The sequence below is a fragment of the Pseudophryne corroboree genome, chromosome 1 (genome assembly GCF_028390025.1).
Source record: "Pseudophryne corroboree isolate aPseCor3 chromosome 1, aPseCor3.hap2, whole genome shotgun sequence".
Taxonomy (NCBI): domain Eukaryota; kingdom Metazoa; phylum Chordata; class Amphibia; order Anura; family Myobatrachidae; genus Pseudophryne; species Pseudophryne corroboree.
The window spans coordinates 338,741,995-338,760,724 of NC_086444.1; positions in this window are offsets into that span (position 1 = coordinate 338,741,995).

Sequence of the window (18,730 nt, forward strand, 5' to 3'; positions counted from 1 at the left end):
GCCTTTTTTTGATATCTGCCCTACTGTCTGCCCCTGCAGTGCCACGCCTAGATGGGCCAATTGTTTGTGTCGCTTGGCTTAGTCATACAACTACCTCATTGCAATTATTTTTCTTCTTTGCATGATGTGCTGTTAGGGACCTTTTTTTTATATCTGCCCTCCTGTCTGACACTGCAGTGCCACTCCTAGATGGGCCAGGTGTTTGTGATGTCCACTTGTGTCGCTTAGCTTAGTCATCCAGCAACCTCGGTGCAACCTTTTGGCCTAAAAAAAATATTGTGAGGTGTGAGGTGTTTAGAATAGACTGGAAATGAGTGGAAATTATTGTTATTGAGGTTAATAATACCGTAGGAGCAAAATTACCCGCAAATTCTGTGATTTTAGCTGTTTTTTATGTTTGTTTTTTTAAATCATCCAGATCCAAAACCAAAACCAAATCACGAATGAGTGGTTTTGGCAAAACCAAGCCAAAACCAAAACATGAAAGTGGAATTAAAACCAAAACCAAAACACGAAAAATGCCCGCTGCACATTTCTACATAAAACATATACAGTTTGGACATGGTACAACTTTCCCAATAGTTGCTGTGTATACTTTACACACCACAGACACCATCATCTTCTCCCCTCTTCAATGGTTTTGCCGCCTCATCGCTTACTTGGGTACTATAACTGCTTATGCCGCATTGTTTGTAAACCTTGCCATGTCCTGCAATGATTTTTACTGAGTCACTTTTTTCTTGTTCTGTTCATGCTATTCCTGTTTATTAACTTTGTAAGGTGGTGCAAACCCCTTGTTGTGCCATACAAGTAAATGGTGATAATAATAAAGGATATAGAAGTATTTGTAGTAATTGACCAATGTTTTCAGGAGCTATATGACCCCAGTAGCTGACATCATCTTTAGATAGCAATAGCTATTAGTGATGAGCGGGTTCGGTTCCTCGGAATCCGAACCCCCCCGAACTTCACCCATTTTACACGGGTCCGAGGCATACTCGGATACTGCAGTATTGCTCGGTTAACCCGAGCGCGCCCGAACGTCATCATCCCGCTGCCGGATTCTCGCGAGATTCGGATTCTATATAAGGAGCCGCACGTCGCCGCCATTTTTCACTCGTGCATTGAAAATGATAGTGAGAGGACGTGGCTGGCATCCTCTCACTATGTTTCAGAACTTTCAGGGGGCTGCAAATATCTTTATTCTGGGGACCAGCAGTATTATAGGAGGAGTACAGTGCAGAGTTTTGCTGACCAGTGACCACCAGTATTATACGTTCTCTGCCTGAAAAATGCTCAATATCTGTGCTCAGTGTGCTGCATATATCTGTGCTCACACTGCTTTATTGTGGGGACTGGGGACCAGCAGTATTATATAGGAGGAGTACAGTGCAGAGTTTTGCTGACCAGTGACCACCAGTATTATACGTTCTCTGCCTGAAAAACGCTCCATATCTGTGCTCAGTGTGCTGCATATATCTGTGCTCACGCTGCTTTATTGTGGGGACTGTGGACCAGCAGTATTATATAGGAGGAGTACAGTGCAGAGTTTTGCTGACCAGTGACCACCAGTATTATACGTTCTCTGCCTGAAAAACGCTCCATATCTGTGCTCAGTGTGCTGCATATATCTGTGCTCACACTGCTTTATTGTAGGGACTGGGGACCAGCAGTATTATATAGGAGGAGTACAGTGCAGAGTTTTGCTGACCAGTGACCACCAGTATTATACGTTCTCTGCCTGAAAAACGCTCCATATCTGTGCTGCATTGTAGTATATAGTAGGAGTACAGTGCATAATTTTGCTGACCACCAGTATAAAATATATAAGAGTACGGTACAGAAGGCCACTGCTCTACCTACCTCTGTGTCGTCAAGTATACTATCCATCCAAACCTGTGGTGCATTTCAGTTTTGCACAGTTTGCTGACCACCAGTATATACTATATAGCAGTATGGTACAGAAGGCCACTGCTCTACCTACCTCTGTGTCGTCAAGTATACTATCCATCCATATCTGTGGTGCATTTCAATTTTGCACAATTTGCTGACCACCAGTATATACTATATAGCAGTACAGTACAGAAGGCCACTGCTCTACCTACCTCTGTGTCGTCAAGAATACTATCCATCCATACCTGTGGTGCATTTCAGTTTTGCACAGTTTGCTGACCACCAGTATAACTATATATATAGCAGTACGGTACAGTAGTCCACTGCTCTACCTACCTCTGTGTCGTCAAGTATACTATCCATCCATACCTGTGGTGCATTTCAGTTTTGCACAGTTTGCTGACCACCAGTATATACTATATAGCAGTACGGTACAGAAGGCCACTGCTCTACCTACCTCTGTGTCGTCAAGTATACTATCCATCCATACCTGTGGTGCATTTCAGTTTTGCACAGTTTTCTGACCACCAGTATAACTATATATATAGCAGTACGGTACAGTAGTCCACTGCTCTACCTACCTCTGTGTCATCAAGTATACTATCCATCCATACCTGTGGTGCATTTCAGTTGTGCGCAGTATATATAGTAGTAGGCCATTGCTATTGATATATTACTGGCATATAATTCCACACATTAAAAAATGGAGAACAAAAATGTGGAGGGTAAAATAGGGAAAGATCAAGATCCACTTCCACCTCGTGCTCAAGCTGCTGCCACTAGTCATGGCCGAGACGATGAAATGCCATCAACGTCGTCTGCCAAGGCCGATGCCCAATGTCATAGTAGAGAGCATGTAAAATCCAAAAAAATAAAGCTCAGTAAAATGACCCAAAAATCTAAATCAAAATCGTCTGAGGAGAAGCGTAAACTTGCCAATGTGCCATTTACGACACGAAGTGGCAAGGAACGGCTGAGGGCCTGGCCTATGTTCATGGATAGTGGTTCAGCTTCACATGAGGATGGAAGCACTCATCCTCTCGCTAGAATACTTAAAAGAGTTAAGATGGCAAAAACACAGCAAAGAACGGTGCGTTCTTCTAAATCACAAATCCCCAAGGAGAGTCCAATTGTGTCGGTTGCGAAGCCTGACCTTCCCAACACTGGATGGGAAGAGGTTGCGCCTTCCACCTTTTGCACGCCCCCTTTCAAGTGCTGGAAGGAGCACCCGCAGTCCAGTTCATGATAGTCAAATTGAAGATGTCACTGTTGAAGTACACCAGGATGAGGATATGGGTGTTGCTGGCGCTGGGGAGGAAATTGACAAGGAGGATTCTGATAGGGAGGTGGTTTGTTTAAGTCAGGCACCTCTTTTTTTCTTTGCATCATGTGCTGTTTGGGGACTATTTTTTAAATCTGCCATCCTGTCTGACACTGCAGTGCCACTTCTAGATGGGCCAGGTGTTTGTGTCGGCCACTTGGGTCGCTTAGCTTAGCCATCCAGCAACCTTGGTGCACCTCTTTTTTTTCTTTGCATCAAGTGCTGTTTGGGGACTATTTTATTGAAGTGCCATCCTGCCTGACACTGCAGTGCCACTCCTAGATGGGCCAGGTGTTTGTGTCGGCCACTTGGGTCGCTTAGCTTAGTCACACAGCTACCTCATTGCGCCTCTTTTTTTCTTTGCATCATGTGCTGTTTGGGGACTATTTTTTTGAAGTGCCATCCTGCCTGACACTGCAGTGCCACTCCTAGATGGGCCAGGTGTTTGTGTCGGCCACTTGGGTCGCTTAGCTTAGTCACACAGCTACCTCATTGCACCTCTTTTTTTCTTTGCATCATGTGCTGCTTGGGGACTATTTTTTGAAGTGCCATCCTGTCTGACACTGCAGTGCCACTCCTAGATGGGCCAGGTGTTTGTGTTGGCCACTTGGGTCGCTTAGCTTAGTCATCCAGCGACCTCGGTGCAAATTTTAGGACTAAAAATAATATTGTGAGGTGTTCAGAATAGACTGAAAATGAGTGGAAATTATGGTTATTGAGGTTAATAATACTATGGGATCAAAATGACCCCCAAATTCTATGATTTAAGCTGTTTTTGAGGAGTTTTTGTAAAAAAAACACCCGAATCCAAAACACACCCGAATCCGACAAAAAAATTTCAGGGAGGTTTTGACAAAACGCGTCCGAATCCAAAACACGGCCGCGGCACCGAATCCAAAACCAAAACACAAAACCCGAAAAATGTCCGTTGCAAATCACTAGCTATTGTATTCTGTGGGCTACATTTCACAAAATTTACCCGGCGAGGGATTTGTAGGATCTGCTGCTCCCCTCCTCCTCCTCCTCCAAATTTGGCTGTTTGTAGTGGATGGGGAATGAGAAACTCTGATGTTTTGTCCCAGGCAAGTAGACGTATTTAACTAGGTGTTGCAGTATGCCCTGTAAAATCTGCCACCCGTAGGTGGACGTGTGGTGAGGTAAATGGCTCATACAGCACTAGCTAGTACCAGAGCCAGACTTTCACACAATATAAGAGCCCATGGGTTCATGTGGGCATTATACACAGGTATAGCAGTGTATACTGCTGGACATTTGGTGAGTTTTGATCAGAAATGCGCGAAAAAGGAAGGCAGGGAATGCATTGCCTTACCTCTCACAGACTTTTTACTTCAGAGTTTTGACTATAAAAATTATTATAATAATACAAAAAGATACTTAATACAGTCAAAACTTTGTTTTATACATTGTTATGACAGGAAAGGCTTTGCCCTCCTGCCTCACCTCTCTGCACGTCACTGTCTCCCCATCACTTATCTCTTCTGTCACCCAGTGATTCTCACCATTTCCCTGTCACCTCTCTCACTCTCCTGTCACCCACTGACGCTCACCCTCTCCCTGTCATCCTCTCTTTTCACCCTCTGCTGGTCACTCTGTACCTCTCATTGTCACCTTCCGCATCTCACTGTCATCCACTGCCTTTCCCTAGCGTCACTCTGTGCCCATCTCCCACTGCCTCTCCCTGCCACTACCCTCTCCCTGTCACTTCTCTCTTGTCACCAAATGCCTCTCCTGTCATCCACTGACTCTAATCCTCTCCATGTCACCCTCTCATTCCTGTCATTCTCTCTCTGTCACCCGCTGATTCTCACCCTCTCCCATGTCACCCAATCACTTTTTTCACATTTTAATAGGCCCAAATGTATAATTAAGCCTTAAAAGTGATTGAGTGGAGACGGATAAAGAGTACTAAAGTACCAGCTAACCAGCTCCTGTCATTTTTCAAACACATCCTGTAACATGCACAGAACAACAATAGGTATCACTTATCCGGTGCTGTGATTTCTAGATCCGCCAGGGAAATACTGGTCTAACTCACTTCCGGAGTAATGTTAGTTATATCCGAATAATATGTGGGTAAAAAAAAGGGTTTGTATAGTGAAGTACAGTAAAAACACCTTTTTAATTTACATATTATTACATAGAAAAAATCCTGCTCCACATAAAACAAATATACAGCGAATTCATCCAGCACAGATATAGTGAGCGCAATTACCAGAGTTTTAGTTCAAAACAGCATAATATAGGTGAGTCACGGGCACCCTCGGTGTTAGGAAATGCTGCAACCAATCGTCCGGTATCACCGTCACACGTCCGTCCTGAGTGGCCTCTGCTGTCACCTCCGACGCGTTTCCACCCCGATCTGGGGTCTTTTTCAAGGAGTGTATGAGTGGAGCTATAAAACGTATGCATTTTAAACTTCCCTTACCCAATAGAGACCCTCCAAATACAGCTGATGGCCATTACGTCCATTTCCTGATGGTTTCCCGGTCAACTGTGGATCGCGGTGCGTCTCCATAGCAACCCAACGTCACTTCCGCTAGCGGGCTCAAAACGACTACAATTCCCAGAGTCCTAAGAGCTTTTACAGTCCGTTTCCATGGCGGCATAATGCGTCACTTCCGCCCCCGGGTTCTTTCCATAGAGTTATAATGTTCATTGTCCCGGAGACGGTGCCGCCCATTGTTGTCATGGTGACACGATCCTAAGTAATTCATAATGAAACAAGCTTTTACTATTCACTCTTTCCTATATGCAATATCCTACTGTAGCAATTCCCAATACCGGCAATATCCTACTGTAGCAATTCCCAATACCGGATATTATAAAAAATAACAGTTTAAAAATCATGATAAACCATGAATGAGGTGCTTATAATAAAGTGACAGTGCCCACATGCAAAAAATTACCACTGCTGAGAAATCAGTATAGAAACTGGAAAGATATATATATAACTAGGAATGAAGATTAAGTTAATAAAATACAGAGGTTGTAAGAAGAGATTGATAAAATTATGGGAAAACATGTAAAATGTCTATAAAAACCATTTAATTTCAAAATCCGAGTTGAGGCCCCCTGGTTTTAATGTCCCCAACTCGAAGATCAGTTGCATTTCTGCCTTTGCTAATTGGGTAGCCAGATCTTTATGTCTACGATGTCCTGGAATGTGTTTTAGGCCGAAGAACCTCCTAATTTCAGATATCTTACTGCTGTGATTCGATCTGAAATGCTCAGATAAAGCATGAGTTTGTAGGCCCTTCTTTATGTTGCGTACGTGTTCCCCTAGTCTAATTTTGAGGGGTCTCGACGTACGGCCTATATAATATAGACCACAGGTACATTTAATCCCATAAATTACGTTCTTAACATTGCACGTTATGAACTCCTTTATTTTCTCCGTTTTGCCATTAATGTGAACTTCCGTTAATTTTTTATTGTCCCCACTAACCTCTTTGCATCCGATGCAGGACCCGCATCTATAAAAACCTTTAGAGTGTATCATACCTGGTTTGATTTTCTCTGAGGGGAGCAAGCTTTTTACCACCTTAGATCCTATGGTGGGGTCTTTTTACTAAATACATTTTGGCCTATTCGGCAGCAGCTCTCCTAAAATAGGGTCACATTTTAAAATCTTCCAATGTTTAGATATAATGCTCTCTAACTGTTTATATTGGCTGTTGTAAGTGGTTATAAAAGCCCAATTATACATTGAGCTGTCTTTTGATTTGGGTTTCTTAGTTAATAGATCTCTTCTATCTATTCCTTCTACTTGGTTGGTGGCTTCTTCAATGTGGTTCTCTTTGTATCCTGAGGTAGTGAATTTATCCTTCATCGTTATTGCCTGTTGAAGATAATTTTCATTTTTGGAACAGTTACGTTTTAGTCTCCTCAATTGGCTTCCTGGAATTGATTTCAGCCAATTGGGATGATGGCAACTCCTTGCTTGGAGAAATGTGCCTGAGTCTGTAGGTTTGGTAAAACATTTAGTATGTATATGGCAATCTTCCACATAGAAGGTGATATCTAGAAAGTTCACTGTGCTATCACTATCTGTGAATGTGAATTCGATGTTAACATCATTGGTGTTAAGATATGTGAAAAATTTCTCAAGTAATTCTTTACTGCTGTTCCATATAAAAAAGACGTCATCTATGTAACGTAGCCAGGACACCAGGTTCGCTCCAAATGGGTTGTTATTCCATATCTTTTTATTTTCCCAATGACCCATGAAGATGTTGGCGTAACTTGGAGCGAACCTGGTGCCCATGGCTGTGCCCACCTTTTGTAGATAAAAATCATCATCATATAAAAAATAATTATTTGTTAGGATAAAATGAATTCCTTCACTAATGAATTCTTGGAGTTTGATTTCGAGTTGGCTTTTTTCCAAAAAGTGTTTGACAGCTCTTTCTTAACACCAATGATGTTAACATTTGGAGTGAACCTGGTGTCCTGGCTACGTTACATAGATGACGTCTTTTTTATATGGAACAGCAGTAAAGAATTACTTGAGAAATTTTTCACATATCTTAACACCAATGATGTTAACATCGAATTCACATTCACAGATATTGATAGCACTGTGAACTTTCTAGATATCACCTTATATGTGGAAGATTGACATATACATACTAAATGTTTTACCAAACCTACAGACTCAGGCACATTTCTCCAAGCAAGGAGTTGCCATCATCCCAATTGGCTGAAATCAATTCCTGAAAGCCAATTGAGGAGACTAAAACGTAACTGTTCCAAAAATGAAAATTATCTTCAACAGGCAATAACGATGAAGGATAAATTCACTGCCTCAGGATACAAAGAGAACCACATTGAAGAAGCCACCAACCAAGTAGAAGGAATAGATAGAAGAGATCTATTAACTAAGAAACCCAAATCAAAAGACAGCTCAATGTATAATTGGGCTTTTATAACCACTTACAACAGCCAATATAAACAGTTAGAGAGCATTATATCTAAACATTGGAAGATTTTAAAACGTGACCCTATTTTAGGAGAGCTGCTGCCAAATAGGCCAAAATGTATTTAGAAAAAGCGCCCACCATAGGATCTAAGGTGGTAAAAAGCTTGCTCCCCTCAGAGAAAATCAAACCAGGTATGATACACTCTAAAGGTTTTTATAGATGCGGGTCCTGCATCGGATGCAAAGAGGTTAGTGGGGACAATAAAAAATTAACGGAAGTTCACATTAATGGCAAAATGGAGAAAATAAAGGAGTTCATAACGTGCAATGTTAAGAACATAATTTATGGGATTGAATGTACCTGTGGTCTATATTATATAGGTCATACGTCGAGACCCCTCAAAATTAGACTAGGGGAACATGTACTCAACATAAAGAAGGGCCTACAAACCCATGCTTTATCTGAGCATTTCCGATCGAAACACAGCAGTAAGATATCTGAAGTTAGGAGGTTCTTCGGCCTAAAACACATTCCAGGACATCGTAGACATAAAGATCTGGCTACCCAATTAGCAAAGGCAGAAATGCAACTGATCTTCGAGTTGGGGACATTAAAACCAGGGGGCCTCAACTCGGATTTTGAAATTAAATGTTTTTTTATAGACATTTTACATGTTTTCCCATAATTTTATCAATCTCCCCTTACAACCTCTGTATTTTATTAACTTAATCTTCATTCCAAGTTATATATATATCTTTCCCATTTTTATACTGATTTCTCAGCAGTGGTAATTTTTTGCATGTGGGCACTGTCACTTTATTATAAGCACCTCATTCATGGTTTATCATGATTTTTAAACTGTTATTTTTTATAATATCCGGTATTGGGAATTGCTACAGTAGGATATTGCATATAGGAAAGAGTGAATAGTAAAAGCTTGTTTCATTATGAATTACTTAGGATCGCGTCACCATGACAACAATGGGCGGCACCGTCTCCGGGACAATGAACATTATAACTCTATGGAAAGAACCCGGGGGCGGAAATGACGCAGTATGCCGCCATGGAAACGGACTGTAAAAGCTCTTAGGACTCTGGGAATTGTAGTCGTTTTGAGCCCGGTAGCAGAAGTGACGTCGGGTTGCTATGGAGACGCACCGCGATCCACAGCTGACCGGGGAACCATCAGGAAATGGACGTAATGGCCATCAGCTGTGTTTGGAGGGTCTCTATTGGGTAAGGGAAGTTTAAAATGCATACGTTTTACAGCTCCACTCATACACTCCTTGAAAAAGACCCCTGATCGGGGTGGAAACGCGTCGGAGGTGACAGCAGAGGCCACCCAGGACCGACGTGTGACGGTGATACCGGACGATTGGTTGCAGCATTTCCTAACACCGAGGGTGCCCGGGACTTACCTATATTATGCTGTTTTGAACTAAAACTCTGGTAATTGCGCTCACTATATCTGTGCTGGATGAATTCGCTGTATATTTGTTTTATGTGTAGCAGGATTTTTTCTATGTAATAATATGTAAATTAAAAAGGTGTTTTTACTGTACTTCACTATACAACCCTTTCTTTTACCCACATTTTATCCGGATATAACTAACATTACTCCGGAAGTGAGTCAGACCAGTATTTCCCTGGCGGATCTACAAATCACAGCGCCGGATAAGTGATACCTACTGTTGTTCTGTGCATGTTGTGGTGGAGGTTGGAGGAATCCTCCTGATTTGGTATTCACATATTTGGCTGCATAGTGGTACTTTTTAGCGCACCATACCATAGTGTCACATCTTTCTTTGTACACATCCTGTAACATGTCAGTTAGGAAGCTGATTGGCTGGTACTTTATCACTCTTAATCGTCTCCACATTATCACCTTTTAAAGCTTAATAAATTTGGGCCTTTTGACTATGGGCCCTCATTCCGAGTTGATCGCTCGCTAGTTAATTTTAGCAGCCGTGCAAATGCATAGTTGCCCCCGGTGCATATGCATGCACAGTTGTGTCTTTTTTTTTAAATGACCGCTACTCAGCGAACAACGGCAGCTAGCAATCAACTCGGAATGAGGGCCACGATACGGCCATAGGAGGGTGCAAAATTTATAGTTTGCAGGAGGGCACCGAACACCCTAGCACCGGCCCTGTGTTTGGCTACTGTTGCAAACACAGGAATTTACTAAAGGCAAAACATGGGAGTGTTGCGTGGAATTCAACTTAAAAAGTGATCAAATATACCATCGGAAAAACTCAAAAGTACTTTCCGTAGACATCATTGAAACATGGGAATTTACCAAAAACAAACCCATGAATTGGGCAGTCTGACCAAACTACACTTCTGAAATAGACGTCCCCCTACGCAGCATGTTTGTAGAAGCCTGCGCAGATCAGTGCTTCTCTGTGCAGAGCTTCTCTGTGGAAAAGTAAAAAAAAAAAACAGCATGGGTCCCGGCTCTTTGAGTCATCCCTGGTTCAATAAAAATAGGCAAACTAAAGACATAGGGATCACCCATATTTAATGAACCAGCATGGGGCTCTTGGAGTCGGCTCTGGTTCTAAAAATATCATGGGGGGGATTAAATAGGGGACCCCCATATTTTTAGAACCAGCACCAGGCACTACTAGTAAGGGGGTAATGCCACAGCCAGGGGACACACTGAACAGCCCACCTAACTAGTCAGCCCTGGATCGGAATTCCTGGGGAAGTAGGGACCTCCCAATAAAGAGGTCCCTCCATCCAGGGCACTCAAGGTCTGGGCTGAAGCCTAGGGGTATCCCCGTTACCACTGGGTAGTGGGTGCTGAGTTGATAGCATTTAATGTGAAAGTTAGAATAATATTGTCTTTTACAGGAGGACTACAGGTCCCAGCAAGCCTTCCCTGTATGCCTGTACTTGGAGAATTACAAGTACCAGCACATATAGCTCCTCTGGTCCAACTAGGTTCGGGTGATGCAATTTTTATTTTTATCACCCTGGATGCCTACTGGAGAATAGCCCCCAGTCAACACAAGGATAGGTGAGTATGGATCCCCCCCCCACACACACACACACTCCATATAGCAGGATTCTACTGGAGAAGAGGACCGGACGTGCCAGGGACAAGGTGAGTATACAATATGTGAGTGTTAGTGCATGTACTGTATGTAATCAAAGGTATACTGTGATTTTTTTGTGTCATGTCATTTATTTTAATATTTATTTTGCAGGGGGGCTATGGGTACCAGCAGGCCCTTAATACCTGCATGCTGGTACTTGTGGTTCCCCAGGTACCAGCATGTGGGGGAGGCTTGCTTGGACCTGTAGACCTCCTGTAAAAGACAATATTATTATTTCACTTAAAATGTAATCAACTTGGCACCCACCGCCCGAGGGGGCAGCAGATAGCCCTGGGCATCAGCTCTGACCTTGGGTGCCCTGGAGGGGAGGGGACTCTTTTATTTTTGGAGGTCTTCACTTCCCCAAAGATTCCCCGGCTTGGCCTGACTAGTTAGGAGGGATGAATGCTTCAGCCACAGGACCTTGTCAAATGTTGTATTACCCCCCTGCTGGTGGAGCCTGGTGCTGGTTCTAAAAGTAAAATAAGGGATACCCTATGTCATTTTTTCCCCATCAATTTCAAACCAGGGCTGGCTCCAAGATCCCAGTGCTGGTTTATTAAATACGGAGGATCCCTATGTTATTTTTCCCCTATATTTTCTGAACCAGGGCCAGCACAAAGAGACCAGGGTTGTTTATGCTTGGGGTGGGATGACCCCACACCATTATTATATTTTTTGCACACTGTACACACACAGTAGCCTACATGGATCTCACTGATGTGTGCAGTCTTCATTTTGGCTGCCGACACACACAGCATACATTGCTGCCAAACATGACTGCATACGCCATCGGAAAACACAATCACAGAAAACATGGTATCATAATAAACACCCGTGTTTATTTTTGAAAAATACTCACGTGTCTGATCGATCACCACCATGTTTAGTCACGGTCAAAACATGATTCTTAGTAAAGTTACCCCTTACTTTTTGGTAATAAATCAATCGCTAGATCCACTTGTTCTGAAGCAATAGGTGTATCTAATAATACCCCGCTGTCATTAGACACAACTGCCACCTACACACCTACTGTATGTCATGAATATACACTGTTTAAAAAAAATAAAGGGAACACTTAAACAACACATCCTAGATCTGAATGAATTAAATATTCTTATTAAATACTTTGTTCTTTACATTGTTGAATGTGCTGACAACAAAATCACAAAAAAATTATCAATGGAAATCAAATTTATTAACCCATGGAGGTCTGGATTTGGAGTCGCACTCAAAATTAAAGTGGAAAAACACACTACAGGCTGATCCAATTTTGATGTAATGCCCTTAAAACAAGTCAAAATGAGGCTCAGTAGTGTGTGTGGCCTCCACATGCATGTATGACCTCTCTACAACGCCTGGGCATGCTCCTGATAAGGTGGCGGATGGTCTCCTGAGGGATCTCCTCCCAGACCTGGACATAGCATCCGCCAACTCCTGGACAGTCTGTGGTGCATCGTGGCGTTGGTGGATGGAGCGAGTCATGATGTCCCAGATGTGCTCAATTGGATTCAGGTCTGGGGAACGGGTGGGCCAGTCCATAGCATCAATGCCTTCGTCTTGCAGGAACTGCTGACATACTCCAGCCACATGAGGTCTAGCATTGTCTTGCATTAGGAGGAACCCAGGGCCAACCGCACCAGCATATGGTCTCACAAGGGGTCTGAGGATCTCATCTCGGTACCTAATGGCAGTCAGGCTACCTCTGGTGAGCACATGGAGGGCTGTGCGCCCCCACAAAGAAATGCCACCCCACACCATTACTGACCCACTGCCAAACCGGTCATGCTGGAGGATGTTGCAGGCAGCAGAACATTCTCCTTGGCATCTCCAGACTCTGTCACGTCTGTCACATGTGCTCAGTGATAACCTGCTTTCATCTGTGAAGAGAACAGGGCTCCAGTGGCGAATTTGCCAATCTTGGTGTTCTCTAGAAAATGGCAAACGTCCTGCACGGTGTTGGACTGTAAGCACAACCCCCACCTGTGGACGTCGTGCCCTCATTCCACCCTCATGGAGTCTGTTTCTGATCATTTGAGTAGACACATGCACATTTGTGGCTTGCTGGAGGTCATTTTGCAGGGCTCTGGCAGTGCTCCTCCTGTTCCTCCTTGCACAAAGGCAGAGGTAGCGGTCCTGCTGCTGGGTTGTTGCCCTCCTACGGCCTCCTCCACGTCTCTTGATGTACTGGCCTGTCTCCTGGTAGCGCCTCCATGCTCTGGACACTACGCTGATAGACACAGCAAACCTTCTTGCCACAGCTCTCATTGATGTGCCATTGTGGATGAGCTGCACTACCTGAGCCACTTGTGTGGGTTGTAGACTCCGTCTCATGCTACCACTAGAGTGAAAGCACCGCCAGCTTTCAAAAGTGACCAAAACATCAGCCAGAAAGCATAAGAGCTGAGAAGTGGTCTGTGGTCACCACCTGCAGAACAACTCCTTTATTGGGGGTGTCTTGCTAATTGCCTATAATTTCCACCTGTTGTCTATTCCATTTGCACAACAGCATGTGAAATTGATTGTCAATCAGTGTTGCTTCCTAAGTGAACAGTTTGATTTCACAGATGTGTGATTGACTTGGAGTTACATGGTGTTGTTTAAGTGTTCCCTTTATTTTTTTGAGCATTGTATTTCTAAAATAGAGGTCTGGTGAATCTATACATGTGCCTCCAATATGATTATGAGGATTGGTTTCTTTGGATGGGATGCAGTTAAAATGTTGGCTGTCAGGTTCCCGGTGTTAGGAATCCTGACAGATGGCATTTTACAGACGGACGGAATCCTGACATCCGCCCCGTGAAATGAAGGTTGTCTCCTGGCACTGCCATGTTTCTGATCACGGCAGCTGCGTGTGACATCACACAGCCGCTGCGATAACACCTCCACTTCTAAAACGTTTGGCCGCCTCTGCCCCCGCAACGCTCTGTCTCTGCCTAGGAAATGGAGCATTGTCCCTAATTTCAATCAAAAGGGACTATGGGCCTATTTCAGTAAGGATTGCAAATTCTGCTAATTAGCAGAATTTGCAATCCGTCTGTTCGTATGCTGTGGGCCGCCCATTGCAGGGCAAGGCCGCCCAGCATGCTGAATGCCGCCTCCCCCTTTCATCAAGCAGAAATTGTGATCGCATTGCAATTTCTGCTTGACAGCAGAAATTAAGAAGCCCACTGCCATGTTTGTGATTGCGCGTTGCTGCCCCCCCACCCCGCGACCGCCTCTGCCTGATTGCCCCCCCCCCCCCTTCCCCCACAGAAAATGCAGATGCATATGCAGGACGGAAGCTGCACATGCGCCTGCATCTTTTTAGCAATTTTTGCGGTTGGATCGCGTGAGGCCCTATGGACCCTATTCAGTAAGAGTAGCAGATTCTGCCAAAAAGCAGAATCTGCTTCTGCTTCTATCACATGCTGGAGGCCGCCCAGCGCAGTGCTGCATCGCCGCCGCACGAATGCCTCTGCGATTGCAGTCTCATCACGATTGTGATGCGACCTGAATGAATCCCAATAAGTTTGTTTACTGTTTTTATTTATTTCAATACATTTATGCTTTTTACAGTATGTGTTTACTTTAGATAAACACTGCCTAGACCTAGCAGCACACAGAAATTCATCATAGGTCTTGCTTCTTAACATAGGTATTGTTGATTTATTGCATTACCATTGCTGACCTTCGCTTTGTTCCTGACCATCATCTCTGCTGACAGCAATAATCTTAAAGCCTCTTTTTAGTTACATTCTTCACCTGCTGATTTTTAATAACTTTTATCTCACTTGTGCTTGCTGACCACTTTCACCCTTCTGTCAATTCTGATTGTAATCATATTGCTCAGCGATGTACTGTAGCTGCCAGTTTAAGACCTGGTGGTAACCAAGTACTGATTAATGCATTAAGTTCTTTACAAAGGGGGCTGCTTAAGGCGAAGACCACAATAAGCTACTGTAAGCTGCAATGATGTTACTGGTGTAACTGGTATCTGTTGTAGTCCATCACTGACATACAGTACTGTAGTACAAAGTACAAAGAGGTGTGTTTAACCAGCAGAATTTATAAAGGTACAGTACAATACCTTTAAAATATGTCTCAAGTATATGGCTGGTAAATTCATAAAATGTCTATAGTGGTGATAAACTGGTGGCACTGATTCAGAGAGTTCAGCAATGACCACAGAGCACGCTATACATCATTAGTGATAATAAAGCACCAGTTTTGAGCAGTAAATATGTAATCATATAGAATTATGTACTTGTTAAATTAAACTGAAGACCCACTAATGTTGCATCATTTATGGAGCTTGAACCACTTTATATGGTTAATCTCCTTACTGCATGAATAAAAGGAAAAATAATATTACATTCACTCAGATCTGGCACTTTTGATATCAATAACGTAAAGAAATGATCTCAGAACATTAGCACAAATTACCTTCCTGAATCTTAATGTTTCAGTTATAGGTAGAAAAGCAAGAAAATCAAAAAGCAATTGCATGATTAATGAGCTGTACTTTGAAATGCAACAAAAACTGTCTGTTGCCCATGTTCGAAAAAAATATATATATATTCCAATCTTCTGTTTCTCCTCTTGATTTTCATATGTGTACCTCAAGGGAAGAATAAATTAGTGTTCAATTGGAAACAATTTAGATTTGGAGCTGGATCTCCTGCAGGGTAATGCTCTTTAGCGTGCTAAAATTTTCTGGTTATTTCAACTATGCTCAATTTTATATATATGTCCATGTCATGGTGTGTTTCTAAAGTGTTGTTTTAATAACTTTTACCTGTTGCACACTAAAACTTCCCGGCACTTGTTGTGTCTTTCCAACACTTTTTTTTTTTTTACATTGTTCCAGCAATTTTATTGTCTTTGCTAGGTTTGGTCATTCCTTCCATTATTTCTGTCCCTGAAAGAATATTTACGTTACCACATGCTGCTTTTTGAGTGCTGGTTACCCCAGGGGCAATGTTCAGCTCTGAACAGCTCAGTTGGCTCAAGTAAGTGGTTCTGCAATGTTTTTCAGTTATAGGTTATTAACCTTGTGTTGCGCTATATATATATATATATATATATATATATAAATAACCAGTAATAAATAAGAAAGTGATTTTGGGAGTATAAATACCTCATTGGAAATATCACTCCCAATATCAGCAACATGGAATGTCAAAGGTCAAGAGGGGGAGATACAAGCCACTTCAGGCTATAAAACATTATACTGTTAACCTTATAATTGCAATTAAACAAGGAGACTTAAGGTGCATACACACTTGGCGAGAAAGTAATCGACGTTGCTCATTTTCACCCTCCCTGATCTACATCGTTTACTTTCTCAGCAAGTGTGAATGCCAGCGAAGACGAGCGATGTGTGGCCCCTCGGGTCTTTAACGACCATCGATATCGGCCGTGCATGCAGCTCAATTTGGACTGTGATCCAAGAGCTGACTGCATGGCCTGGCCGCGGTGTGACGATACTGAATAATATGATTGTTATATCGCCCAGTGTGTATGCACTACTGCCGACCACCTGGCCCAGGAGGGGGAAACACTAGGCAACGTTGCTCATAGAGCAGATCGCCTAGTGAGTACCCAAATTTACATATGTTGAGTAAGCATTCTTACCCAGAGGCGTAGCGTGGAGACATGACACCCAGAGCATGTCCATGTCACGGCGCCCCCACCCACCATTACACATACACCCATACACATACATAGATTCACACACATTTAGGCACAGACATACATTAAACACACAAATATACAGAGATATACTGTATAGACACACACACACACACACACACACACACACACAAATATACACACACAGATATACACAGACATACACATATACACACAGACATACATAAACACACACACATACTTACACATACTGTAAACAAAGATATATATACTATATATACACATAAACACTAGAGATGAGCGGGTTGGGTTCCTCGGAATCCGAACCCCCCCGAACGTCATCATCCCGCTGTCGGATTCTCGCGAGGCTCGTATTCTATCGCGAGACTCGGATTCTATATAAGGAGCAGCGCGTCGCCGCCATTTTCACACGTGCATTGAGATTGATAGGGAGAGGACGTGGCTGGCGTCCTCTCCGTTTAGATAGAGAGTGAGACACTTGATTTAGTAATTTAATTTTAGTAATTTTGGGGAGCATTCGGAGTACTCAGAGAGTGCAGAGTTTTGCTGATAGTTATACTAGTGACCACCAGTTTTATTTATTATTTAAAATCCGTTCTCTGCCTGAAAAAAAACGATACACAGTCACATACCATATCCGTGCTCAGCCTCAGTGTGCTGCATGATAATATCATCTATGTATATCTGACTGTGCTGAGTGCTCACTGCTCACACAGCTTAATTGTGGGGGAGACTGGGGAGCAGTTATAGCAGGAGTACATAACAGTGCACACTTTTGCTGCCAGTGTGACTGACCAGTGACCACCAGTATATTGTCTGCCTGAAAAAGTTAAACACTCGTGTGGTGTTTTTTTTTTTTATTCTATAAACGCATTCTGCTGACAGACAGTGTCCAGCAGGTCAGTCATTCATTATATTATAATATATACCTGCAGTAGTGATATATATATATTTTTTATATAATTATCATCCAGTCTATACTAACAGACGCAGTACGGTAGTCCACGGCTGTAGCTACCTCTGTGTCGGCAGTGCTCGTCCATAATTGTATACCTACCTGTGGTGGTTTTTTTTTTTTCTATCTTCCTTATACTAGTAGTTTAGGAGTCTGCTGCTGACAGTGTCCAGCAGGTCCGTCATTATATAATATATACCTGTCCTGCAGTAGTGATATATATATATATTTTTATATCATTATCATCCAGTCTATACTAGCAGACGCAGTACGGTAGTCCACGGCTGTAGCTACCTCTGTGTCGGCAGTGCTCGTCCATAATTGTATACCTACCTGTGGTGGGTTTTTTTTTCTATCTTCTTCATACTAGTAGCTTAGGAGTCTGCTGTTGACAGTGTCCAGCAGGTCCGTCATTATATAATATATACCTGTCCTGCAGTAGTGATATATATATTTTTTTTATATCATTATCATCCAGTCTATACTAGCAGACACAGTACGGTAGTCCACGGCTGTAGCTACCTCTGTGTCGGCAGTGCTCGTCCATAATTGTATACCTACCTGTGGTGGGTTTTTTTTCTCTATATTCTTCATACTAGTAGTTTAGGAGTCTGCTGCTGACAATGTCCAGCAGGTCCGTCATTATATAATATATACCTGTCCTGCAGTAGTGATATATATATATATATTTTATATCATTATCATCCAGTCTATACTAGCAGACGCAGTACGGTAGTCCACGGCTGTAGCTACCTCTGTGTCGGCAGTGCTCGTCCATAATTGTATACCTACCTGTGGTGGTTTTTTTTTTCTATCTTCTTCACACTAGTAGTTTAGGAGTCTGCTGCTGACAGTGTCCAGCAGG